Source organism: Grus americana, chromosome 3 (assembly GCF_028858705.1).
Source record: "Grus americana isolate bGruAme1 chromosome 3, bGruAme1.mat, whole genome shotgun sequence".
NCBI lineage: Eukaryota > Metazoa > Chordata > Aves > Gruiformes > Gruidae > Grus > Grus americana.
The window spans coordinates 2,342,977-2,355,441 of NC_072854.1; the positions used below are offsets into that span (position 1 = coordinate 2,342,977).

Here is a 12,465-nt window from a genome sequence, read left to right on the forward strand (position 1 = left end):
TTCATTCGGTGGCCTTTGGGTTATGAAATACAGGAGCTGATACACACAAGAGCCTAAATTGTAAAAATATGGGATCTTTAGAGGTGCCAGGTGTTTGGCACTCATGAAACAGTAATTACTTGTATGGAGCCTAATACGAATCTCAGAGCTTAAAGCTAGAGATTGTAGTTTATTGAAAAGCTTGCGTAGGCTCTTTGTGTTACACTGTGAGGACAGTTGGCACCTTATAAATACCTAAGAAGTGACTGCTTCTGCACTTTACCAGATAAATCTTGTATAAAAACAAAAGAGGAACCCACTGAAGCCGTGCCTATTGCAAGGGCCTCAAAAGTAATTTATCACTTTCTATTACAAGGGGTGGCAGAGAAGGAAATTTAAGCCAAGGCTGACATGACCATAAGAGCTTCCATGCTCCAAAGGTTGTAATCAAGTTTTGCTTAGGTTTGGGTTGATTATTTTTTTTTCCCCAGCCAAACTGAAGAAGCGACACCGTCAAAGACTAACATTCATTTTCATGCCCAGCTACTCACTTGCGTATTGGCAATGTTGCTTGCAAGGAGTTAATTCTCCCTAAACTATTACTTACATATGTATGTATTTATTTATTTTAGGACTTCTCTGTCATCCCAGCATAACTTTCTGCGCTGGCCATTGTTAACAATCAATATTAAATACAAATCTCCACGTGCCCTCGTAAAGAGAGCACGAGCATAGAGCCACTAACAAGAAGCAACACTGTGTTGTCTGAATCCGGTCGTGTTTAGAGGACAAATGGAAGGATAATGCCTTACAAATTAGGGAAGGGAAAAATAAAAGAAGGAGATGGTACTTAAGTACGCAAACTGTGTGTGGTTTATGTGACAGGACGCTACTGAGCTTAATAGCAATGTGAGCTTTATGCTTCATGCAAAGAGATTCATTGATTTAATATTTCGTTTTATTATTATTGTGATGAATAAATCCTTCTGCTCACATTTAAAAACCCTTATGGTCCAGGGACAATGAGGAGAGAAAATTGCTTGGATAATTGCAAACTAATCTTTCACATTAGTCCTGGTGAATGCCTGAATTCTGCAAAATCTTCACATTGTGTCTGCTGAAAAACCGTGTACTCCTTCAGAGCTGAAGAGTGGGGATTGTTCTTCTTGGAGTTGCTAATGGGTGTTATTTGTGAAAGAAAAATATGTTTCTGTTGATGGACGTTAATGCCTGTTTTTTACTCTGTTCTCATCTGCACATCTATTGTGTTGGAGGCCCGCTGGCTTTCTGGGGGACTTTGACACACACGAGTAGCGGCATGTCATGTTCGAGCGTCACGCTGGGGTTTGTACGCTCTGGGGGATGTTCGGTACGGCTCCCTTCAAGAGGAGGAAACTGTCTCCTGTCTGTTTTGGGATGTTGGATGGTAACAGTGTCCTTGTGGCCAAGTGCCAGGGAATGGCTGGAGCACAGCGAGCTTCTGCCTGGGTCCTTTCCGAAGGAGCATGTTGGTCTGATAATAGGTATGCTTTCTTCCCATTTTTCTAAATCCCATTTTTTAAAAGAGCCCAAATTCCTTGGGATCTCCATGGGAGGCTTAACCCATTGCAGCCTCCAGGCATCCATCCCACCAAAGTGCTTGTTGCTAAGTCCACATCCAGACTGGATGTTTAAATCACGTCGGGACTCTGTAGTATTCATCTATATGGATGGTTTAGTACTGTAATGATATAAAACTTTACCTGGGCTTCATCAAACAGTGACAGATCCTACGACCTGCAGTGCAGAAGGGCAACAAGAACTTGGGGAACAGAGGTGAGGCTCAGTTTGAGCCTTGGCAGCTCAGACTTGGGATGTGCTAGCCAGGGAAAGAAGCAAGTACATGAGGTTGGTGAGAAACACAAGCCCTTAGGACTGCTGATGTCAAAAGAAACTGCAGAGCTGTGAGTTTGATTTCCTTACAGGGAAGAAAGTGTGTTTTGATGGGGAATATCCAATTCTCTCAGATCTTGAAGCAGTGCTGTATCTCTATGTAATAAATACATTCCAGTAACTTCGGGGTGCAAGGAATTGCCCTGTGTTCAAGTCCCAAAGCACAGAGCTATGCAGAGGAAAGTCGAGGGAAAGAGAAGTGGACGGGGGCGGATTTGGGCACCCCCCCTTTGCGACTGAAGTGGGTCCAGGCACCATCTGACTGTGAAGAGCAGCTCAACAGCAGCACATGTGCGTCGGCATGATCCAGGATCAAAGCACCTGAAGCCAGAAGGTTATTGAAGTAAATCGCGGCTTAATGAGACAAAGCAACGTGTGTAGCATGTCCTGGGCTGAAATAACCTTCTCCTATGGAGACAGGCTGAGAGAGTTGGGCTGGTTCAGCCTGGAGAAGAGAAGGCTGCGGGGAGACCTTAGAGCCCCTTCCAGTCCCTGCAGGGGCTCCAGGAAAGCTGGAGAGGGGCTGGTGCCAAGGGCAGGGAGTGCCAGGCCAAGGGGCATGGCCTGAAGCTGCAGGAGGGGAGATGGAGATGGGATGTGAGGCAGAAATCCTTCCCTGTGAGGGTGCTGAGGCCCTGGCACAGGGTGCCCAGAGAAGCTGTGGCTGCCCCTGGCTCCCTGGCAGTGTTCAAGGCCAGGTTGGATGGGGCTTTGGGCAACCTGGGCTAGTGGAGGGTGTCCCTGCCCATGGCAGGGGTGGCACTGGATGGGCTGTGAGGACCCTTCCCACTCAAACCACTCTGGGATTCTATGAACCCTTCAAAGCATAACGTAGTCCTAAGTCCCACCAAGTCCTTGGGGAGTGGGGCTTTCTCCTTTAGCTTTACTGTGCGGGCTGACCTTCATTCATCAATCAGTTTCTTGAAACTTCATTTGCAAGCCATGCTGCTTGGTTGTAATTTGGTCTTCCAAAGCAGGTTATGTGGTTTCTTTTCCCTGGTGGCCTGGGAGTTAATCAAGAGCAAAGCTTGAAGCTGTGTTGGATCTTTGAATCTTTCATGGATAATGAGATAAACAGGGCTACAGAATAGATTTGATTTTTAAAACCTTTTACTTAGATATAGATTTCTTGTGATGGCATAATTTACAAAAAAATCAGTAAGATTTCTTAGCTGCACAGAAGTCTCTGATAAAATATTCTGGCCCTGTACTGAGCTTGAAGTGACTAGGTGCAAATATAATTTAATATAAAGTTGTGTGTGTAGTCATTCAAGGCTGCCCCTGGAACAGATGTAGGTAGATTACCCTTTAGTTTAAAGTGTCCTTGTGCTGGAGTTGAGCTGTAAAAATTGTTCCAATCTCACATTAAATAGTATCACAGCAAAACCCAAAGGCTGTAAGTGAGAAGTCTTTTTTATGCAAGCTTAAAAACTTGCTTTCTGCAAGTGTTTGTATCCCTAGCACTTCATTAGAACTTCCCCAGACAGAAGAACTTGGTGAGCGTGACCCTACCAGCGCCGACAGCGACACTGCAACCACTGCTTAACTTCTGAGCACCTTCCTACAATATTTATGCAGCACTGATGCATCCTTCAGGATACGTCCTTCAAGATGTCTGTGGCAATATACTCAAGGAATTAAAACCTGCCTGGACCACTGATCCCTGCCAGCATTTGAGCTCCGCTCCCTTGTGGGGAGGGTAAGAGTCTTCCTGTTAGACCGCATCGCTGCAGCTGCCAAAATCTGCTCGCACCTCACTGCCGTTGCTATTTCCATGCTTACGGGGAAGAAAAGGGGAAAGGAGTTTGGAATAAATCTCTGCTCTGAACAGGTGGAAAGACTGCATTTAGGGTTTGAGGGAGGTGGTGAGACTTGGCTGCTGCTCCCGCACTGCCCCTGCATGCACATTAATCTTGGAAAGATTTCCAGTGGCGGAATAAAGAATGAGTCATTAAGGAGAAGATCTGGCTCGATCCTGGGACAGAGACTTCCAGCTTCCCCTTTCATCATCTCCGTGTCAGGATTTCTAAATAGCGTACAGACGATGACAGCAGAAACCTCACTCCTTGCTTTGCAGTTCCTTGACAGCATTTGCATCCACGTGAATAAAAGTGAAGGGAAACAAATGAAACAAAACACTCAGGCAACCACACACCCAGCCCACGCAAATGGTAATAAGATGCACCCAAGAAGATTCAGATCCTGCTGTGCTTTGCGGTGTGCTCGGCACTGATGTGCTGCTGCTTTCTGGTTGCTGTAGGGCACTTGCTTGCAATTCCTCAGCAAACTTGAAGCATAGAGCCCAGTCCAGATGCTGAATAAACCCAGTACATGTTTTTAGCAGCTCTTCAAATCCTCCAGAGCTGGTTCACTGGCCGTCTTCCATGCCGCTCTGAGCAGGACATGGGTTGGGGCAGGGGAACAGGATTCATTTCCCTGTTCCTGCTCTGGTTTTAATCCCAGAAACCTAAAAGGATGAGGTGAGCTTGAGCAGCCAGAGTTACCTGAAGAGAGTTTGGTTTTTATATATTTAATAAGTATTTCAGAAGGCTGCCAGTGCTGCGTATGCCCTCAGTTTGGTGGGGAAAGCACAAAGCCCCAAGCAGCGAGGTGATTAAGCTGTGGAGCAGCTTGTGCTCAAAACAGCCGCAGATCCTCTAATGCAGCAATTAAATTATCCATTTCCCTTTCAGAAACTTCCTTAAAACCCCCCAGGAGTTGCAGCCCGAGCCAGGAAAGCAAACGGTGTGCTCAGCAGCCTCCTCTTACTTCCTCTCCTGGTCACATTTCTCAGCCTGTGGGTCATGCCCTGGAGATGAGAGGAGACTGGGAAAGGGAAGACTGAGCTCGGGAGAACCCTAAATTTGAGTATAATCTCGAGTAAGAATAATTCTCGGCCCCTTGTAGGCACCCCGTGCCATCCAGCTCCAGCATCTTTGGGTCCTTTTGTCTCTTAAACTGGACGAAGATGCATTTTTAACACTTTTTTTCCCTGTCATTAGTAGAGTAAGGAGAAACCATCTCATTTTAAGTGAAGGTTTTGCCAGCCAAAGAGAAGGAAACCACTGCTTTCGAACTACAAGGGCTTTGTACTGTGTGTTGCCAGTGCAGCGATCTCTGCTTGCCAAAGGCCGCAGAGGTCCAAGCAACGTGAGAAAAAGATTTGTGGAAGACAGAGAACTTCATGGGGACAAATGCTTCATTGGTTTACAGAGGTGTTTGAACCTTGACCAGTGATTTCCAAGCAGCATTGCCTTTATTTCGTTTTATTTTCTCCTGTCCTGAGCCCTTTGCATGCAGCTCAGGGTGGCTGCTGACATTACTGATCTCAAATCCATCGCTTTGGATGCGCAGGCTGAGGAGTGGCACCGTCTGAATGGTGGTATGCCATCTGCGCCTGCTGGGCTGGGTATGTTGGAGGCAAAGGAAGAGTCAGACTTATCCTCGTTAGCTGATAATTGAGATTTTGTACTGACGCGGTGTTGGGGTTTATTGCTGGGGAGGTGGGTTGGACCAGGACTATCCAGTTGTGCCGTGGTTTTACTTTGGTTTGAGCCAGTGTAACGTCTTTCCCACTTTCCCAGTAATGCCTGGCTTTCCGTTGGATTATTTTGGAAGCCTGAGGGTTTTGCATGGGCTGCTAGTGTCATGTGTGGAGTGTTACCTATGAACCCAGCTCAGCTGTGAAAGGGCTTCCCACATTTGGGGCTAAACCTTATTCAGCCTGAAACACTATTTTCACAACCTGTGCTCATGTTCTAAGAAATTACAGCCTGAACTTCCAACTCCTTTTCTGCGTGCATGCCGGTCCTTCAGTGACAGAGCCGTGGCTGGAAAAGCCCTGCAGCACTTTGCTTTCTGCTCTTCCTCCGGGGTTAGGTGGTGTGTGCTTGTAGGCATTTCTGAGCAATTTAGCTGGCTTCACTGCCAGCGCCAGCTCCTGTGGTTTTCAGCAGTGACTAATCCTTTCCTTCAGCTTTGTTAGAGAATAAGTGGCTGGCTTTGATCTCTGCAGCCAGTTCCAGTGGCGTAACGTCCTTTTCTGCTGGCTTGGTGGCCGGCTGAGAAAGCTCATTCAATTTAGCTGCTAGTTTAAAAAGGAATAATCTTTGGAAAATGTCTAATCCGGAAGCATTGCTGCATCTGCAGACCTGTTTGGCTGGCCGTGGGGTCCCTTGAAATGCCACTTGTTAATCAGGAGCAGGCTGGGGGGGAAATGCCGTCATGACTTTCCCTTCTGTTTGGGCAGCGTCTGTACAGCCGTACTGCGCTGAGCTCGCTGCTGAAGGATGGATGCCTTAGGTTTGCGTGTCCTTTGTACCAGAAGTACTTGCAGGTGCTTTGGTATGTCCATTTTAAAGAGCACAGTGGGGTGCCTACGTGATGCTTCTGGCTAAGAGGAGGAGGAGCAGAACCTGGTCAGACTGTAAGATCAGTGTGCAGCCTTCCATGGCAGCAGCAGGAGCTTCTCTGCTTGTCCTTTATCATCATGTTTGGTTTTCTGGTAAGAGCAGAGCCAACCTTGCAAACTAACAGCGCGCACAGTCGCCAGTAACTCGAGCTAAACTGGTGTGGTGTGTGTGATCCAGGGTGAGGTCCTCAAGGGGACTGTGAATTAAACGGGAGAATGAAACTCTCTGTGCTGACCACACCACCATCTCAACTGATCCTTTTGTTTCCTGGGAGCTTTGCATAAGTACCAGCTGGGGTTCTGACTCAGCTAGCTACTTAAGCACATACCCAACCCTTCCTTGGTGACATGACTTGTGTTTTGCTGGACCAACTCATCTGCTGAAGCTCTTTGATGAGCCAGAGCTTTACAACGGGCACTCAGCGCTTTTCTCTGCCTTACCCTGGCTTCCAACTCTTCTGTACAAAATCAGGAGGAACTCAACTTTCAAGTCCTGGTGTGTATATGGGAGTGGGGAGCTACAGGTTTGCTTCCCAGAAGGAACAATTCAGGCTATGCTTTCCATGACAAAATCAGCTGAGAAATCACCTTGTTTCTTAGCACTGAGTCACTTTACACAAGAGATTTGCACCATCCGTGGGTTAAATGGGTCCCATGTGGTGCACCAGCTTTACCGTCAGTGTATCACAGGTTTACAAGTTAAATTTCTCGATGAGAATGATTTTATAAGGCAGGGCGATGTTGCACGAAAATGTCCGTGTGCTGCTGTTGGGTACGTAGCACCACCTGCTGCCTGCAGAGCATGGTGCTGCTGGAGAGGCAGATTACTTCTCAAATCTGTGGGAGTTTTGCTGTCTCGATATATATTTTTACCGTTGTATAGCAGAAGAAGGAGCAAATTTGCTGCTTAGTTTACCTGCGATGCTAAAATCCAGATGCTTGTCACTGCAGGGCCTAAGCAAAGGTGCACTGATGCATGAATGTACGCTGATAATGTAACAAGCAGTGCCGACTTCTCAGGGATTCGCGCGCTGAATATTAACTCAAACGCCCTTGCAATACTCTACTGCTATTGCCTAAAACCAGAGCTTAATTCTCTTGTGTGCCATATGCTGGTTTGTAATAGCTTCTCCATAGACAAAAGTTACCGTAGCCTCAGCTCTCCGAATTCCCTGGCTTAGGATGCTGCTAACGGGGTCGGTGACCAGAAGGAAGGCATTACTTTGGGGCATTGGAAAGGTAAAACAAGGGAGGGAAACGTCCTTGTACACTACAGTGTACATCATCAGATGGTTTTTCTCACACATAAAAGCTTGAAGATGTCACTGTGGCCAGTCACCCTGTGGTGAAGCCTTTCACCATCGACACGTAGGCTGTCTGTGCACCTTTAAAACGCTCTCTGCTCCGGAGCAGACTCTGTCGCAACAGCTAGGGGACAAAAGCGGCACGATGGGACTTGGCACCAGAGTCAGTGCAACAACAAAATACCGCATTGTTTTTCCAGGGCTGAATTCTTGCTGCTTTTAGGGTTTTCATGGTGGTGTGTGTGTGCCTGTTTAAATAACGAGAGAATATATAGTGTCCCCAAATTATTCCATACAGGGAAACAAGCATGGGGGGGAAAGTGAGCCTGAGGATGCATTTTCTCTATTTTTTTCCTTCTGTTTTCACTTTCTTTTCATTCTCTGTGACCTTGTTATTGCAGATCTTACTTGGTTCATATGGCCCCACGTGTTGACAGGCACTTCACTGCAAGCTACGCCCCTCTTCCGATAATGTCCCAGAGCCTGGGTATCTGTGTTTCCTTTCTTCCCATGCTTTTAACTGTCTTGGTGGAGTGGTTTTGCTGTGCAAAATGATTTGATTGTGCATTCTATACAGGTTGCTTTATTTCTGAAGTGAAGACAGCCTTGTCTCCCAGCGTAGCTATAACTTGATGCAGTACCGCAAGAAATGGATGGGCCCCAAGGCACAGGAGAGAAGGAGCGAGCTATAGTCACTGAGGTCATGAATTTGGCTTTGGCTTGTGGGTATTAAATAGATGGGATGAAAAAAACCTGTAGTGTTAAAGTTTGTTGGAATGGGAGGCATTGGGACATGAAGGAGACAACTGTGAAGGACACGAGAAGGTTATAAAGAGGAAGGCAACTCTTGGATACAAGGTTAGAGAAAGAGATGAGGAGCAAGAGAGAGGTTTTAATCACTCTGCTTGTTCTTACGTGGCTGGTGTAGCTCACAGATGCCTCCCCAAGCGCTATGGGATTGATCAGCAAAGATATTGCAGCTCTCAAATAGAAGATGGTGACTTATTCCCAAGTTTACTGGTGGGCTGGTGATGGTGCAGCACAGCAGCCACAATATTATTCACCTCCTGGACAGTCTCCTACTCCTTTTCCCCATGGTACCTGCCTGTATCTGGTGAGGAAACAGATGCTGCTCTCCCTTATCTAATTGATGGATGTTTTTTCTTCAATTTTCTTGAAATCAAACTCTGCAGTTAACGATAAGACATGACAGATTTCCCTGCCGTGCTGTGCATATGGAGCACTCCCCTCCAAAAATCAGCACCTGACTCCTTCCTGTGCTTCTGAAGTCGGAGGCTCTTCTCGTGCAAAAAGCGATCGATAAGCAGAAAGGTGATGGAGTAGCTGGATTCAGAACCAAGGGCTGCAGTTTGTTTTACTGTTGTCTTGACTGCTGTATCCCTGGATTCAGTCCTATTTCACTACAAGTACCCAGAAAGGATGGAGCTTTTTATTTTTCTTCTTACTGATGACAGTGGGGGGGATGCCATTTTAGAGAGCATTAAAGATTTCTAGAGAAAAAGCAGTAGTTTTAAGTCACTTCCATCCATTTAAAACCTTGAGTTAGTTAGTAAAAATGTGTGTTACCCTGTGAGGAATATTTCCCTTCTCTTGAAACTTGTACAGAGACCATAAGCAACAAGCTAATAAGCCAGAGGGAAACTGAGGCACAGAGAACAGAAAACCATGGTCACTAAAGTGTCCACTTGTACATCTCCTTGTAAGCTCACAGAAATGCCGTAGAAAGGTGTTTTCACCTATTCCTAGATTTACTAGCAGCAGAAAGATGGGAAGTCTGGTGAAGCAGTTCTTAGGCTTCCCAGATAACACTTTCAGATCAAAATAGTTTAGCAAAGTTTTTGGGTTTCTGACTGCTTATCTGAATTGTACTCTGAGGTTTTTTGAGGTTTCTGTAGGGAAGGGAAATGAGTTTTGTTCTCAATGTTGAACATTAAAAATATTCTAGGCAGGGAGGTTCAGTTTGCAATGTCGATGGAAAGGGACTAATCATCATTTTGATCTCCTGAGCTGCCTGGAGCCCTGGCTGGTGGAAACCTGCCTTATCTCTGCAGTAAGGGACAGCCCCATCTTTTACTGTGGAAGAAGAGAGCTGACAGGGAACGAGAAAAGCACTTTGGGGAACGTAACAGCTGTAAGCTAGATAATTCTTTGCAATAAGGCTCATTTTCCTCTTGCTCTTTATACAGGTGACAAAGCAAATTGGTTTCAAAACACTGGTAATAATTAGGTTGATTTTATCAGAAATTTAGAAAAGGAATTGTTTTTAGTTATGCCTCATTTACGCGAAGTCTGTAATTTCTAACACATGCTGGTGCTTAATTCCCAACCCATACTGTGGATTGTGGGAGGTGGTTCTGGCAGTCTGCATTCATCCCAACCGTGTATTTGTCAGTAATGTATTAACTACCTCTTGATAGAAGCATTTGTTCCCGCTTGATTTTGTTTTACTTTTTAATTGACTAGCAAGAGAAGTTTAAATAGATCGTTAAGTAGTAAAATTCTCAGGGCAGGCCAAGCTTTGAAGAGTGTGACGTTGCCCACCACAAAACCCATGGCTTGGAGAGCGTGGGGATGGTGCTCCTCTCGCTGCTGCCTTCTGCTCCTCTGGATGGAAGGAGATGGTGGGCTGGTGTGGGACATGGACCAGGTGAAGTAGGATTCAGCCAAGGGATCCAGCAATTAGGATCCAGCAACTGAAGCCTCTGAGCAAAGGGAAGATCCTCAGAAACTCACCTGGGGCTTGTGTCCTCGTTTGTCATCAACTGGTTCTGCAGCGTTGAGCGAGAAGGCATTTATTTATTGCTTGCTGAGGCGAGATTGCGTGTTTGGTGAAAATGCCTTTCCCCTTTATTTGACCACATTCAGGGTAATATCCTGACCCTATTCTCTGATATTTGAGCGGATGGAAATTGCTTTTCTCCATGAGCTGTACTTGTGGAACAACGAAAACAAAAAGAGATAAAATGCTGATTAGGGAATCGCGCTATGGTTTTGCTAGTTCTTTTCTTCTAACGTTACATAAAAGAGCTCTTGTCTCTAGACAATGGATTTGAGGACAGACGTGCTGGCAGAAAGCTGTCTTCGTTTCATCCAGACCCATCAGAACTTTCCCAGCGAGATCTCAGCCTTCTCATCTCAGAGGTCCCCAAAAGGCTTCCAGTCTGGAATAAACCTGGAAGCCAAAAGTGGGTTTCTGTGCCTGAGTCGTCTTTATGGTTGCTGCTCCCAGCCACGTAAGCATTAATAAATCCTCTGTCCTCTTCCCGTCAAAAAATAACCTACCTGCAAACTTGATGGCTTCTTGGCTCTGCTTATATACCAAGTTTATATACCAACTGTTTTAGTAGGTGCTCAGTAAGTTAATAGTGTGACCCCAGTTCCTTCCTCAGTTAGTTGAGATATAATGTTCATTTTCATGCCTTCAGCCTCCAGATATGAATGGCAGCGCTAAAGCTTTTCTAGAAAGGGACACAGCAGCTTTTAAATGTTGAACAACATCACTGGGCATCGTTAGATGTAATATATTCCAAACAGTGAGGCGTACCAATTTCAACAAATTTAAAAATAATCGTACCTGCTCTGCCAGGCGTTTTGTTTTACTGCTGTAGTGGAAATCCTGCTTGACAGATACTGAGTAGAAAGAGAAGGAGCCTGCTGAAGAAGTAATTGCACAACAATACTGAGGATTTGCACTGACGAAAGTCTCTGTTAATTAAAGCCGCTGGGCTATAAGCCAAAGAGCAAAGTGTGGAAAGATAAGCTCTGCCTCACTTGGTGAACAGAAAAAAGATATTTCCAATAATCCCCTGGGACTGCATCCCTTGGGTTTCAAGCACTTTCTTCTTTCACTGGAGATGCTCTGACTCTCCGTTGTGCGTTGCTGTATCTCTAAGATGGATGTTGCTGTATTTCCTTCCCTTCGATGCTGATGACCTGGTATTGCACAGCAGCCGATGGCTTGGCAAGAAGAGGATACCCCAAGGGTGCTCCTAAACCACTGTGCTGACTTTTACATGCTCTCTGTCTTGCAGATGAGATGTGACAGCCCCTCTCAGATCCATCCCTGAGCTCTCAGTCCATTTGCTGCCAGACTTCTCAGCATGGACCAAGGGACTAGCAACATGTCTTTTCCAATGAAATTAGAAGAGCATGAATTAGCTACCAGAGTCTTTTCAAGAGGGAAGGGCCGAGAGAGATCTGGGCTTCAATACTTCAGAAGTTTTTTAGTTTTTTTAATAGGGTCAGGGCATTGCACGTTGTGCATCTTTTTTAGGCTCTCATATGGATGTTCCAGGCTCTTGTATGGCTCTTCCAAGGAGGACAGTGTGCTGAGATTGTACCTGGCCTGACACGTCTGTGGTGAGTGCTCCACCTGCACAGCGCAGCTGGGAAGGTAAGGCAGGGACACTGAATTTTTTTGCCAAAATAAGGTCAAGCTTTCGGACTCAGTTCCTTTGTGAGGTGCTCAGGTTTTTCTTCTTCGTCTGTACGGGCTGCGTTACACGGCATTTCTGTGGTTAGTTCAAGTACAGGAACAGGATAGCCCTGGCCGTGGGCACTTTCCTGGCCTGCTTTCCCTCTGCTGCTCTGAATTTCACAAGCTGCCCTGAAAACAAATTAGCCAAAGCAGCGTGCAGCAGTCCTGGCTGCAGGTATCACTCCGACCTTGTGCAACTCTGCCCTGCGTGGTGCAGTGCCAGCTTCCCTATGATACCCAAAACAGATCCAGGGTATGAAAGCTAGTTCAGAGCAGTGATCACTCTAGCCTGATGTGCTTCTCAGGCTCTGCCTGCCTCCAGGGACCGGCCAGGATGCCAC

General features: G+C 46.1%; 1 protein-coding gene across 17 annotated transcripts in view; it reads left to right on the top strand.

Moving 5' to 3' along the window:
* The window catches only part of EXTL3 (exostosin like glycosyltransferase 3), a 158,325-nt gene that overhangs the window by 122,607 nt on the left and 23,253 nt on the right, over positions 1-12,465 (top strand). The window lies entirely within an intron of this gene.